Source organism: Rhinolophus hipposideros, assembly GCF_964194185.1.
Source record: "Rhinolophus hipposideros genome assembly, chromosome: X".
Classification (NCBI taxonomy): Eukaryota; Metazoa; Chordata; class Mammalia; order Chiroptera; family Rhinolophidae; genus Rhinolophus; species Rhinolophus hipposideros.
This window is the reverse complement of record NC_138046.1, coordinates 120,490,754-120,505,763: the sequence shown is the minus strand read 5'-3', so window position 1 is coordinate 120,505,763 and position 15,010 is coordinate 120,490,754. Positions and strand designations below refer to the sequence as shown.

The window sequence follows — 15,010 nt, the reverse complement described above, 5'->3', positions numbered from 1 at the left end:
CAGAAGTAGGTCTGTGCTTGTTGCCGTGTGGCATTAACCGGAAGAAGCTGGTTTGAGAAGTCTTAGAAGGCCCTGCCCCACCTTCTCTGCCTAAGTGTCTGGAAGGACTGACCTTCTGCCCCTGGAGCTCCTTACAGCAGTTACCACCTGGACCTTAGTAGGTAGACAGTAGGGGTTTGCTATGACAGTTTAGATTTGCTGGCAATACAGAGACTAACTCTAGGTTTTGCTTCTTTCCTTAGTGTCAGGGTGGGACGTGTTGATTACATCAGGTAAGAATGAGCAGCCTCAGATAGCCCTAGCCCAGATCAGAAATGTATGTTGACTTTACATTGCTAAATTATTCTTGGGCTGTTTCAGAAACACTCAGCTTACATGTGGCTGTTGAGATGTACCTCCTTCCAACATCCACAGGTCTTTATTTGTTCTTCTTGCCCGTCTCCACCTTCCCTCTCTACTCATATGGCTCAGTCTTAGTATCACAGGCAGATTTCCCAGGGAACGGGCCCCAATGTGACTTAGTCTGGGTAGACGTGAGGTATACAGTTGATGGGTAAATGTGTCTGTCTTGGAGCAGCCCATGAAGAGGTGTTGCCCTGCACAGTAGAAAACAGATGTGTCAAGAGGAGGATGATGGTAGTGTGGCAAATTGTTCGGTTTCACATCAGTATCATAGCGGGCCACGGCTTCACACCTCTATTCTATTAAGTTCCTTCTTGCGTCTGCCTATTGCTGATTTATCAACAGCTGTTAAATCATGAACCGTGGATGGAAAATGCCCGTGAGCAACAGTTTAGCAATTGCCTGGTACCATATGTGTGATGGGCAGAGCTATTGCCGAAGGAGAAGTTCAGTAGTATAGTTTAAAGTAACCAAGACATTTTGGTGGCCTCAACTGATAAAAAATGGTAAGATTAACAAAACATCTAGAGCCTCGATTTAGTCCTTAAACTCTGGAGCTTGGGAGAGGACATTGCTGTGTGTCGGTGAAAAGATGTTTTACTAAATTCTACGATGCCTTCGTGATATTCACAAAGCCGAGATTTTGCAAAACCGAAACCAGCCTGTGGGGGATTCGTATCTTATTTTAAAGAGAGGTTAAAATTTAGTAAATGAGTGTGATTTCACTTTCTATCCTCAATGTGATCCAGATAGAGTGTTTATTCTAAAGAGAGAATCTGCACATGTCCTGAGCTTCTGTGCTGATGAAGAAATCTTCCATCCATAGGAATGCTTCTCGTTTCTCGTGTGAGCTCAACAATGGTCCCCAAGCTGAAATAGACACACCTTTAGAGGGTCATCGGCATTTCAACCCTTGAAGGAATAGTCTTGTGTGTATGTGATTTAAACACTGTTACAGAAATGAAGTTCTCTTCTCAAAGGCGAAGTGTAAAAGTGCTTACACTACAGGATTTTCCTGATTTCAGAATGGATAATCTTCCTAAAGGATTTAGCTTTGATCAGTGTAGTTACTCGAGTGCTTAAAATTCTCTTGCTTTAGAGGTGAACACACATAGTTACCGCAGGCCTTAGCCTTGCCTTTGGTTCCCAAGAACTTGAGTTTCTATAATAAATGTTAATGCAGAAAGCATTTGCTGTAGAAAGCCTACCGGATATTTGCTAAATGTCCTGTCTGTGAGTAAAGAGAGTGGTAATTACAGAGAATCCTGAGAGAATATTAGTCCACACTGGAATTGATAAGCAACATATTTTGACTTTTAAAAGTAGCTACATTTAACCAGTTATTCCCAGATTCTGTGCCCTTTTAATTATGTGAAAATTTAGAATTCAAATTGCCCCTCAAGCACCTAGTACCAAGCATCTTATGATCCTCATTTTTAAAAAAATACCGCTAAGCATTGGAATAGCTGCCAAGTTACGACCCTTTACATCAGCTTTTTGAGTTGTGACCCCTGATTGCATCCATCGTGGGTGACGCCGTGTGTCATGGTTCTATCCTGACATGTTTTTTCTTGTTCTTCTAATTTTCTGGTTATTAAACTGCTTGATAGTTTACATGCAATTTTACTTCAGTGTTTCCTTGGTAACAGTTATATATCATTTTCCCTCCTTATAGATGAAAATATTACAGATGATTGCTTTATAAACCAGTAATAGTATCAAACTAGGCAGATATTTTCATTATTACTGTTCGTTGTATCGACTATTTCATTTGTAAAGTTGATGCACTCTTTGAAGTGTTTATAGAAGAATGTAGTTCAGTAGAAAGGCATATGATCATGCCCCTTCGCCTAAGGGAAGTGATTGAAACCCAAAACTTATAGGGGTGCTGCTAACCTGAGCAATGAGTTCATGGATCGAATAGCCTGACTTCATTTATTTTCTTTAAGCACAATGGCAAACACTTTGAGATGATGATTGGGTGCCAATTGTTAATATGAAGATTATTTTTTGTAGTAGCAGGTCAATTTGGTGGCTCCTTGATATTACATTGTCTCGCAGCTGCATAGGTTATCCTGTGGTACACAGCAGTGACTACTATCTGTAATAATAAAGTGCTAATTTAGTTACAATTGTCATACATTTGAGGAAGAATAAAAAATATGTTTATAGTTTCCTCAGATTTGTATGTAAAATCTGTTTAGAGACTGCTAAACTTCTATTTATTTACCTTTACCTTTCTTCAGAATTAAGTACTTCCTAGGGAAAAAAAGGGAAGTTGAAGAAGAAATGCAAAAGGTCAGATTTTCCCATATCTCTTTTTACCTCAGTGATTGCATTAGCGTTGCTGATCATAGTGAGCTCTGGAGGCTGGCAATGAAAAACTCCCAAAGACTCTGGATTTGAATTTTATTAAAAATGCTACTTGCTCATCGTCAGAGTCCTTTCTGAGTTCTGCTGATTTTCCTGGCTGTCAAGAGGTGAAATGATGAACAGTTTCATAACAGAACTAGATTCCTGTTTTAGGAATATTTAACTCTAGTTTCCCAGGGGTTGCTAGTTGCAGCTGTGAAAGTCTAGTTGATAGCAGTTCCGGGGGGAAGATTTCTAGTTCAGGCTATGTACCATTTCAAACCTCTCTCTCTCTCTCTCTCTCTCTCTCTCTCTCTCTCTCTCTCTCTCTCTCTCTCTCTCTCTCTCTCTCTCTCTCGTGAATTTCACCTTCTTGCTGTCAGAATTTGATATGGATTGTCAGCTACAGTGAAATTTACTTGTACTTTAAAAGCATGACCTGGAAATTCTCACTTACTGTTTATGGACCTTCCAGCTGTTCGTTCTCTCTTTACACACACACACACACACACACACACACACACACACACAGTTCAACTCAATTACTTTATTATTCCATTTGCAAAAATTTGCAATGGAAGTTTAGCTGTGAGAGGATGTACATTATTGGTGAAGTAGAAATTAATCTTTAAAGAATGAACTTAAAAAAAAATCACTGATTCCATATTTGGCTCAACGAGAAAATTGAGAGCATTTTTTGAATTTGTTGAGAAATACAGTCCTGAAATCTACCACTCTTAACCATCAAATGATCTTGAACTTTGAAAGCTAATAATAGACAGGAAAGAAAATAATGAGTAGATTAAACCAGGGGTTGGCAAACTATGGCCTGTGGACCAGATCTGGCCCGCTGACTGTTTTGGCATAGTCTGTGAGCTAAGAATGGTTTAATTTTTTTGTTTTGTAATTTGTAATTGGTTCAAAAAATTAAAAGAGTAAGGCAGAATTGAAATGTCAGTGGCCATAAATAAAGTTTTATTGAAACACAGCTATGCTCATGCATTTGAATATTGTCTCTGGCTGCTTTCATTGTATAACAGCAAAATCGAATAGATGTTACAGAGACCTTATGGCCTATAAAGCCTGATATGCTATCTGGCCTTTACAGAAACAGTTTACCAACCCCCGGGTTAAACAATGCCTTTTCCTATTTTCTCTTCTTTACATAATCAGCACATGTGTGTGGGCACAGCTATAACCAAATACACACTGTCAAAAATCAACAAAGCCCGACACTAGTTAAAGTAGTAAGGACAGATTTTAATCAGTAATATACTATTGCAATAGGGAAAAGAGGCCAGTGTGACTCCATACAACTTCCATTTGTACAGAGGTGACTGGGCATTCTAAAGGGTGGATGAGGGGACAGGGAGCGGGTGATCTGGGGGCTCAGTAGAGGCAGGGAAGTGAAAAATTACAGACAATGAGAAGGGAGGTTGGTGTGCTTGAAACCCATCAGGGTTTGCTAACTGGCACTCCTCCAAGTTAGGCTCCTCCCCTCCCACAGAGGTTGGGGGACAGGGGTCCCAGCTGGATCCCTGGCTGGAATAAACAGTAAATTTTATTGGCTGTTGGCTGGAATAAACAGTAAATTCTTTTGGAAGCATTGAATTTTCTCAGGCAGACACGTTAAGGGGGCTGGAATAAGCCTAGGGAGGTGGCCTTGAGCTGTTAGTAAGTATATCATCAGATTTTTATAGGCCAAGGTTGGGGCCTGGTCAAGAAAGGGCTCAGCGGAGCCTGGCTAGAGTGTGGTTAAAGGAGAGAAACTTTGTCAAGACATGTCAAATGTAGCATATTAAATACATGAATTCACCAGTGTACATTCACAACTACCATAGACCTTATCTTTATTTAAACTTCGGCTCTCAAATTATTTATTTAGCTTTGGGACGCTGACCATTAGAAGTGAATGTAATTACCCTACTGGTATTGCAGGGGGGTCAATTTTGCATGCTTATTCTTTGGTCTGCTTCCTTTGGGTCGAAGGAAGAGTGATGCTTGCTTTCCAAAGGCCTTTAAATTTCGCATTTAACATAGATGGAAAAAGAATTGGCAGTAATACTTGTATGGCCTCAACCAACGTGTGCTGGAGAACTGATAAACAAGTCCTCAGGAGGATGCCTGGTATTTCCTTACAGTACACTTGAGCCTTCTGGTCCTAATGGCTGATGACCTTCATTAATTGTTTTCCAAATGGAGACAAAACTAGATAAGTGGATTTAGTTGTAGGCAGAGGGCTGAAGGTAGACTGTATTAATTTGGAGTTGAGTGTAACCCAACTTTCTTGTGATTTGATTGAGAGCAGTGTAATGAAAACCTATACACTTCCTTTAATTTTTCGTAGCAAAAACATATGAAAGGAATGCTGCTTTGCTTCTGAGTAATTTAGGTCATTATGTACTTAAGCTGTTGAAAATTATCTTGAAGAAATCTAAGCCTTAGTTTTAGATAACAAAGTTAACATTCCCATTTTTTTTTCCTGGCAAAGAAACGAGAAGGATTTCCTGCCTGAACTCTTCTTTTAGAACTATATTTTCAAGTATGGTTTACAGTATTTGGCATACAATAAATACTGTATACTAAATAATTAGTGAGTAAAGTCATAGACAACCCTCTCTAATACTCCTTGCAAATAACTTATCAGCATTTGTTTAGCTGAACAGTTATTATGATCAGTAACTCAGGAATGTAAAGGATGACACAACTTTAAAAGAAATGGCCTTGGGGTAGCCAGTTAGCTCAGTGGGTTAGAGCGTGGTGCGGATAACACCAAGGTTGCGGGATCAATCCCCACATGGGCCAGTGTGAGCTACGCCCTCCTTAAAAATAAATAAATAAATAAATAAAAAGGAAAAGAAACAAAAGAAATGGCCTGCTCTTGAACTAGGTCTCAGAGAACGAACTTTTTATTTCTGTTTTGACATTTGAAGCATTTTTTTTCTGTAATTGATGGTTAAAAGTAATCAACTTGGGCTTCTAAGAAATCTGTGTTTTACTGCTATAAGCTCAACAAGCAAAATTATGATTATGCTGTAATGGGTTTTTATAGATGTCAGTAAGTTTTTATTTTAGGAAGTCCTTTATGAATGATAGGAAAATACTGTCATTTTGATGAGAGAAATGCTTCTCAAGTTTGAAAAGGAAAAGCAATTTCCCTACAATTATAATTTACTATAGGGTTTTAATTTTTATCTTGGTTGTTTTTTAGATATTGCATAAATTCTGTGAGACTTGCTTAATTTGAAAATAAGAATGTGATAATTAGCTGACAAAGATGAGCTTTAAAGAAGTTCATAAAATAGGCCAAAGTTCATAAAATGAATGTTAAAATTTGCCCAATGAAAGTAGGAGGGAGTATATTTATACGTTTAACTGACATGATTATTTAACAGGTAGAAGACTGCTGTGGTGGAGAGCATGAAGCCAGGTGACTAATTCGAGGCCATTCTGCACTGGATTAGGCATCTTAAATATGGCCATTTTACAACGGCCCCTCTAACTGGAGTCCAGGGGCTTGTCACCAGTCTTGAACTTGAGGCAGAGCCAATTCGTAGTGTCAGGCACACAGTGGCTGAAGTCGGATTAGTTTTGTCCCAAGCCCCTTACCTGCCCAAGTGAATTGCAACTCAGGGAAGTGCCCTCCTCTGTGGCCTAGGGTACAGGTAGCACCCTGAATTGTTTATTTTTTAAAAAATTTACTTATTTTATAATAGCTCTACTGCCAGCTTTTATAAATAAAGTTTTATTGGAACACAGCCATGCTCTTTTTTATGTATGGTCTGTGGCGGCTTTTGGCAGAGTTGAATACTGTGCTGTGACCAAAACCACATGACTTGCAAGGCCTAAAAATTTACTCTTAGCTTTTGATAGGAGATTTTTACTGTTCTTCCTTGAGCTCTCTGCCCAGTACCAGTACTCAGATTCCCCGTTGGTGCTAGCGCTGTGCTCTGGGTGTCTGCCTGCTTTGCTGGGAGGTGGAAGGGTAGAAGTGGTTGGGGGAACACCTAGCACCCAGCCAGCCCTGGCATCCCCACTGTGGGGTCTTTCCTGTTAGCACTTACTATACCACTTGGAGCTTAATTTACAAGCTTTTCTACAGTGCAAATCTGATCCTCTCTGTCCTCTTTATCTTCTTGCCCTTTAATGCCCATAGGATAAAATCCACATTCTTTCTCTCTACCCTTCCAGAGTTGGCCCGTTTCCTTTGGGTATCTTATTTATGCACACTTGTTATTTCTGCTTCCCAGCCTTAACTTCCTATTTAATCCCCCAAAGCATAGATGCATGCATGCACGCACGCGCGCGCGCGCGCGCGCGCACACACACACACACACACACACACACACTTCTTCCCCTCCCCCTCATCCTCTAACTATGTTGAACGTTTTAGAAGTCCTAAATGGTGTCACACCTCTAAGCCTTTCCTATACTCTTCATTTTGCTTGGACCAATCTTGACCTTGCCCCCTTTTCACCTACAAAATTACTATTTGTCTTTTATGTTTCAGTTTGTAATCTAAGCTTGTTCCACATAGCCTTCCTGGGTTAAATGGATCAACTACGTCTTTCATTAGCTAAGATAATGTAACTGCTTTAGCAGATTAAGCCCTCAATTTGTAGTGGCTTATTTCTCACTTGCTTGGAGCCCCAAATAGGTGTTCCTGATGGAGTGAGGCAGGGAGCTCTATTGCATCCCCTCTCTCAGAGAACCTGGCAGATGAGGTTCTCCCATCTTCCATCTGAGGTTCCAGGTCATGCTGCCAATCACATTCAGCTGACAGATAAGGGGAAAGACATGGGGGAAGATAGGGTGGAAGGTTTCGAAGGGCCATTCCTGGAATTGAAGTACATCGTTCTACCCATGCTCCAGTAACTGGAACCATGGCCACATCTAACTGTGAAGGCAGCTGGGAAATTCAGTCTAGCTGTGTGCCCAGTGTGCTGGGCATCACGTGACCTACCTTCATCATAACATTTATTCACTATGTGATAGATTGTGCTTTTGTTCTCAATACGTCAACCTTCCTGAATCCAAGCCTTTTCTATGTGACGTTACTGTTACTCCTGGTAGAGGTGGAGTGTCCTTCACTGCCCCATTGCTGTTGGGCTTGTGACGCTTTGACCCACAGAACATGGGCAGAAGTCAGAGTGTTGGTGTTGGTAGAAGGCCTTAAAGAGGCAGTCGGTGTGCATTTCTCTTCTGCTTCTACCATTACTATTTGAAGAACTGCCTGCGTTAGTCTGTTGGTCCCAGGAGCTAGATTCTCATGGCACAGCACCATCTTGCAAACCTGTGAGCATGAAAACAGATGATTATTGTTGGATGACACTGAGCTGTGGAGTGGCTTGTTAGGCAGCATTATTGTGGCAATCGTGGACTGGTACGTGTTGTATTATAATTGAGTCCAGTTTGGGCTTGGGTCTCATTAATGAGCTCTTGCAGGGCAAACCCCCTTTATAATAAACCTCCTGGGTTTAGAGTAGATATTGAGTAAGCATTTGATGAATTACGAATGAATCAGAGTGAAGCCATACTGCATTCCACATGATGTCAGGTATTGATATCACAGATACACCTGCTTCTCTACTCGATTCAGTACATCGGACAGCTCCTGAGTTTTAGGACCTGCTGCCAGTGCTCATTTAGTGTGCCGCTGGGCACTCGGCAGTGACGCACTGCCTACCTGCAGCTTGGGACCCCATTCCACCTCTGGGCGCAGATCCGCTCAGTGACACATTTGCTTCTGTTCCTTTCCTTCTAGCCCTGAAAAGTCCTAGTTGTCTCTAATTAGAAACATTGTTTTCCTACTGCCAGGAGAGAATTGTAGATAACATTTGTAACATACTTAAAGATTTGATAATGAGGGTTTTGTATACTTAAATGAGATTAAAGAACCCATGAGCAGGGTATTTTGTATGCGGTATGTTGAGAAAAGGAAATAAAGGACTAGAAAATAGAAAACTCACTATACTAAATGACAGGTATTGTCTTGCTAAAGGTCACATACCTGACCTAGATCTAGTTTTTATGTTACTCTTCTAAATACCACACTGAATGAGCCAATTTTAAGAAATGGGTCTTTGAGCACTTTGCCTAAAAATTAACATGAAATTCTGTACCTGTTGCGTGAAAATGGTAAAATACAAAGCAGTTTCAAACGGAGATTGAAAATATATACATATTTTTTTCTTGTGCTTGCATCAAAATGGAAGGATGCAGAAAAAAACTAATAACAGTATTTAACTCTGTAAAGCGGGGAAACAAGGGATTATGTGTGAGAGGGACTGGAGGATATGGATGGGTCCCCGTGTCCCCATCCATGCTTTAAGTTTTTATTTTGATTTTTGAAGCCTAGGAATATAAATAAATTTGACTTTTCAAAAAGCGATAGGATACCCACAGATAGCCTGGTGTCCAAATAACAATATCAGCAAGTTTTTAACATGTTTGTTCTGATTGTAAAAGTAAGATAACTTTATTATATTTTTGGAGAATATAGAATATATAAATATTTGAAATTCTGCCACCCAGATGTAATCACTGTTATTTATTTTCTTTAATTATTCTGCTTTGCATAATTAATATTATATATACACAGTTCTATACTTAAATTTTTACAAAACACTATGTTCCCATATCATTAGAAATTCTTTATAAACACAAAATAAGCAGGGACATATACCACAGTTTACTGAAAACCTTCCTATTTAACATTTAGATCATTTCCAGTGTTTTGCTTTGAATAATAATATGATGAATATCTTTATAAGGTTGTCTTTTGGTTTCCTGGACATATTTTTCATGACATTAATAATAGCATACTCAGTATTTCAAAACTCATAAGTCCGAAAGTACTTTCAAATGTTGTGAAAATAATATTCAAATTTTATGCCCAAATTGTTGGTATTCTAGTTCTTCAAAGGGGTTAAAGTTGACAAGCAGCATTCGTCATAGAACTTAATCCCTTGACAAGACTTGAAGCCATTGGTGGTGGAAAAGCTTGAGTGATGGTGGCTGGAAATTCAGGTGGATTTTTGGCAAGTCAAGTCTTTGTTTCCTCATGTTTGTATAATAGCAAAATGATGTGGTATTCCCTCTAAATTTAATTATATTTCAAATTTCCATCATTTTACCATAGAATAAGCAAATTTTAAAAACTCCATCAATGGAAGCTTAAATTAGCATGAAACACTATGCAGCTGTAAAGAATAAAGAACAACGGAGCGCTCTCTGCATTAGAATAGAACGATCTCTAGGATATATCTATTGAATGAAAATAGTGAATTACCCAACAGTAAGTACGCTTGGATTTACATAAAAATACTGAAAAGAAACATCAGAAACGAATAAAAGTGTTTTTAGGATGTGGCGAGGTGGGGGTGAAGAAAGTTTACTAAGACAAAAGAAGAAAATTGCACAAACATCCCCAAAAATGTGATAAAATGTTGAAAAATCTGCCCTGGATAAAAATATAAATTGCTTAATGAGACTGTTCTAACTTATAATTTCTTAGTTTCCTCTATTTGAAATGGATGAAACGTAAGAGATAGTTTAACATATTAAGGATATACATCAAAAAGTGTAATAGAAATTTCAGATCTATGAAATTTTAATGATAATTTTGGTTAGCAAATTAAGATAAAGCTGGAAGATCATGTCATTATAAAGCGATCTCTTTCTGCATAGAACTGAGTACTCGCAAGCAACATTCCGTCAGTTGTTATATATCGATCAGGCTTTCTTTGATAGGAATATTTAAAACAAACTATTTTTCTTTTGTTCCCACCCCCAATAAGGAATGTGTATAAGTTTTTTAAATTTAAATTTTATTAATTTTTGGCAGGAACCCTACAACTCTTATCTTCTTATAATCTCCCATCCACCAACAACTCGGTGTTTTTTTGAGAAACACATTCTGGGGATACATTGATGGATGTTTCCTTTAGGACTGTAATTTGATTCTGATGCCATTAGTTCATAATTTGGCTTTCCGGTTGAGATCATGTTGACAGGCTGAAGAATAGAGTGCTATTTAACTAAGTTGATGAAACACGTAGGAGGCAATAAAGTGCCTAATCCTTCTCTGCTGGTTCATCCTTTACTTTATCTCACTTTAGTATGGATGTAGCCATGTATAACTTTAGAAACTTCCATTTCTCTCGAATACAGTGATGTGTTTAATCACAGACTCTAGCTAGTATAGGTATATGTGTTAACATATTTAAAACTTCATCTGAACATAAGAAGATACATGCCTAAAACTATACTGAGCACAATTCAGAGTTTTGATGCTGACCCAGAAGTCATTTCAAAGTTTTCCCTGTGTCCCAGGTCAGGGATCTGGTTGGCCAATGGCAGCCTGTGGGCCAGTTCCAACCAGTTGCCTGTGTTTGTATAAAGCTAAAAATGGTTTTTCCATTTTCATATGGTTCCCCCAAATACAAAGAAGAGTAATATGTCATGACACATGAAAATTATACGAAGTTCAAATTTTGATGTCCATAGTAAAGCGTTATTGGCAGATAACCACACCCAGTGTGTATTGTCTGTGGCTGCTTACTTGATAAAAATGGGAGGGTTGTGTGGTTGCAACGGAAACCAGATGACCCATGAAGCCTAAAATATCTGCCCCTTCTACAGAAAGTGTGCTAATCCCTGTCCTACTGCATCAAATATCACCAAGTGATTCTTGATGGGAAGAAGTTACAGATGAATATGTAGACACGCATTTAGATATATAATTATTTTTATCTTGCTAGGTTTGTCGAAATTCTGCATAAATGGGAGGTTAGACAATATCACTTTGCCCTTAGAGAGGATTCTTTTTACTCGAAATGTTCCTTCTGTGAACAATCCTCTCTCTTCCCAAATAGATTTTAAACAACTTGAATAGGAATTACGCTGTAAATGTTTATATTCTCCTGCCGTGCTTTCTCATAAAGAAGATGTAATAACGCACTCATGCTATGTAGTAAAGGATTCAAAGCAAAAGGCTGATAAACTGTTTCCTCTTTGTCCACTGGCTGCCTGGCTGGAAGGTGTTTGCTTTGAAGGGAGGTGTAGAAACCATACTGGAAAAGTAGGCTTGCTTAACAAGATAAAAGAAACAGAGAAGATGTGGCCCCCGTGCCAGCTCTGCTAGGTTATTATCTACTAAACTCCACTACACTGTAGGGAGTTTATTTAGGGCCACCTATGCTTAGTAGTTTATGTATAACCTAAATAGCTTCTGTGTTTTAAAGGTTGAAAATGTCATCCTTATTCTGCTTTCTTATTGACTTTATCAGTTAGGATATTTTCACTGCAGGTAAGAGAACACTTGACAAACAGTGGCTTACATAATATATCCCTAGAAGTAAGTAGTCCCTGGATGAAGCTTCATTCACTCAGGCTCTTTCCTTCTTTCCGCCCCACTAGGTTCATGCTTGTTACCGCATGGGCATAAAGAGGTTGCCACAGCTCCAGGCATCGTATCATTATATGACTGGGTTCAGAGGAAGGAAACGGGTTGGTTGCAGTGCTCTGAGCATTTTTCTTGTGTGGCTCTTTTGCATAAGCTGAGACTCTTCCCTCAGAGTCTCCTTGACCAGACTGGGTCACATGACCGCCCCTAGCAAAGGGCAAGAGATGTCCATTTCTGGCTCACCTTCCCAGAGATCCCAACACTCAGCATCAGGGCTCTAGTAGCATGGAGGAAGAAGGGCAGAGAAGTCAAGAAATCAATCAACATGCTGTTCTTCTCCAATATTTTGTGCATTTTTATTCAGAGCGGCACTTGGAGAACAGCAACAGGCTATTGTCTGTGGAAGAAACACTTGAATTTGGGAGGTAGCTAACTAGTGTCCATCTGGACACCATGCTCATATTCTGGTAGAAATATCTGACCCTTGGCTTTGTGATCAAATTGAAAGTATATTTTTATGATACTGTGAGCAGCAAATAATAGAAAACACAACTACAAATAGCATACAGAGGAGGACTTTTATTCTCTCACATAAGAAACCCAGAGGTAGGGCCATTTTAGAGTTGGTTAACTGGATTCCGGGGCTCTGGGTTTTGTCATCTTTTTTCATGTAGCTCCAGCTATCATTTCTTCACACACACAAAAAGACCAACGATGAGGCGAGGGGAGCAGGATATGGTCCTTCCATGCCTCCCTTTTTGAGAGTGTAGAAAACTTTCCCAGAAACCTCATAGCAGAGTCTCTTGATCTTGCATTGTCCAGAATTACCATGGTGTCTCGTGTTTCATAAATTTATCTAGTGAGGGGAGTCACCATGGCTGGTTTGGACTTGTAGATGTTGGCAAACTATGATCTGTGGACCAAAGATAGCCTACCACCTATTTTTATAAATAAAGTTTTATTAGAACATAGCCATGCCCAATCATTTACATATGATTTGAGTTGTGTAGTTGCAACAGAGATTGTGTGGCCCACAAAGCTTAAAATATTTACTGTCTGGCCCTTTATAGAAAACGTTCGACAGTCCCTGGTTTAGAGAACCAGTGGTTCTCAACTGGGGACCAGGTGTTGGGCAATGCTACGGAGTGTTCTCATTGTTAATAATGTTGTGGACAGGGATCCTAGGTACTTAGAGTGGGAAGAGACCAGGGATATGAAGCTTTCCCACATGAGTAAAACTGTTCTGTATACTGAAGAGTCGTCCCACTCAAAATAGCAATGGTGCCCCCATGTTGACAAACCTGTACGGTGGGAGAGGGCTTCAGCTTCTCCTCTCCTCCCCCCCACCCCCACCCCAGCCCAGCATGTGGCCGTCTGTTACCTCTGCAAAGTTGAGACTCTGGGAGGAAAGGAGGGGAAATGACTGTTGGTTAGGTAACTAAAAGCGCTGGCTGTGGAGAGTAGAGAGGACTTGCTAAGTTGATTTTCAGAAAGTGATGTTTACGTGGGAACCTGATAACTCTGGACTGACTCATTGCCTGATGACAGTGGTTGCCTGGATGGGAACAAGCTCATATAGTGCCCGAGTTTTACGTGTGTTGGGAAATGTGCTTCCCTGTGTTCCATACTGTGTTTCCCGAAAATAAGACCAGGTCTTATATTAAGTTTTGCTCCAAAAGACGCATTAGGTCTTATGTTCAGGGGATGTCTTCCTCAAAAATCATGCTAGGGCTTGTTTTCTGGTTAGGTCTTATTTTCAGGGAAACACGGTATAATACAGGATTGGAGTGTATGTGAACCAAAAAAGTCTTTTCTTTCATGCAGTTCTGTAATGAACAAATTATTTCCAATAACATGTATTGACTGTGTGATTGAAAGTAAATTTATAAAGATAGTTGTAAACAAGTTATTTAAAATGAATTATCTTGGTGTTTATGATAAAACCAGTCATTTAGTAGGCATTTTTGTTTGACTCATTGAAAGGGTATTTACATTTCTTATATTTAACCATTTTCTCATTGATTCAACAAAGTGTAGTAGATCATAATAAAAATGTCTCCGCTATACATTTTTGTGTATCTATAGCCATAATCACGTTAAATAAAGGCATGGGGATGGGTATGAAATATTACTATTCCCATGAATGGCTAGGTGTAGATCTTACATGTTGAACAAGTCTGCTGTTTAATGGTTGCCTGGAGTATTATAGTCCCCTGGTTTTTAAAAACCAAACCCCACAGTAAGAAATTTGGTCTCCATTGGTACTCAGTACACATATACACCACATGTGCACGCACACGTATACATAATTAAAATAGACGTTTCTCAAAATACTATTGAGTTGGATACTATCTGATTCTACTCATTTTATCCTTTAAAGTGTTTTGCTTCTGTCAATTGTAGCCCACTGAAATAGTTTCATGAACCCCCCCCCCCCACCCCTCCCACACACACACTAAATTGCAGCCCAGGTTTGAAAAACACTCGTGGATGTGTCATTTTGTTTTTACCTCCTCCTGGGAACTCCTTCCTGGTAGATCGCTTCTCCTCCTTTAGGAGGAGAACTGTCATATGTCACGTGCCAATCGTAATATGCCTGAGCCCTCTGACACAGACTTCGCCAGTGACAGTACTTGCCCAGAGTTCTTTTTAACTAGAGCCAACAAAGAAGGGCTTTGTTCCTCTATGGTGACAGCCTTTACGAATGTAAGGCCAGAGCTCTCTGTCACCATAGGTGCCAGTCCCAGGGGACTTCTGACCAAGAGCCTGAGTCAGTGTCTAGTGAGACACTGGGAGGAAGAACTCTGGTGGCATCTGAGCTCTGGATCCAGCCATGTCACAGTCTAGTGT

General features: G+C 39.6%; 1 protein-coding gene across 3 annotated transcripts in view; it reads left to right on the top strand.

Moving 5' to 3' along the window:
- FRMPD4 (FERM and PDZ domain containing 4) overlaps positions 1 to 15,010 on the top strand; it is a 750,657-nt gene that overhangs the window by 234,418 nt on the left and 501,229 nt on the right. The gene's annotated exons all lie outside the window — the stretch shown is intronic.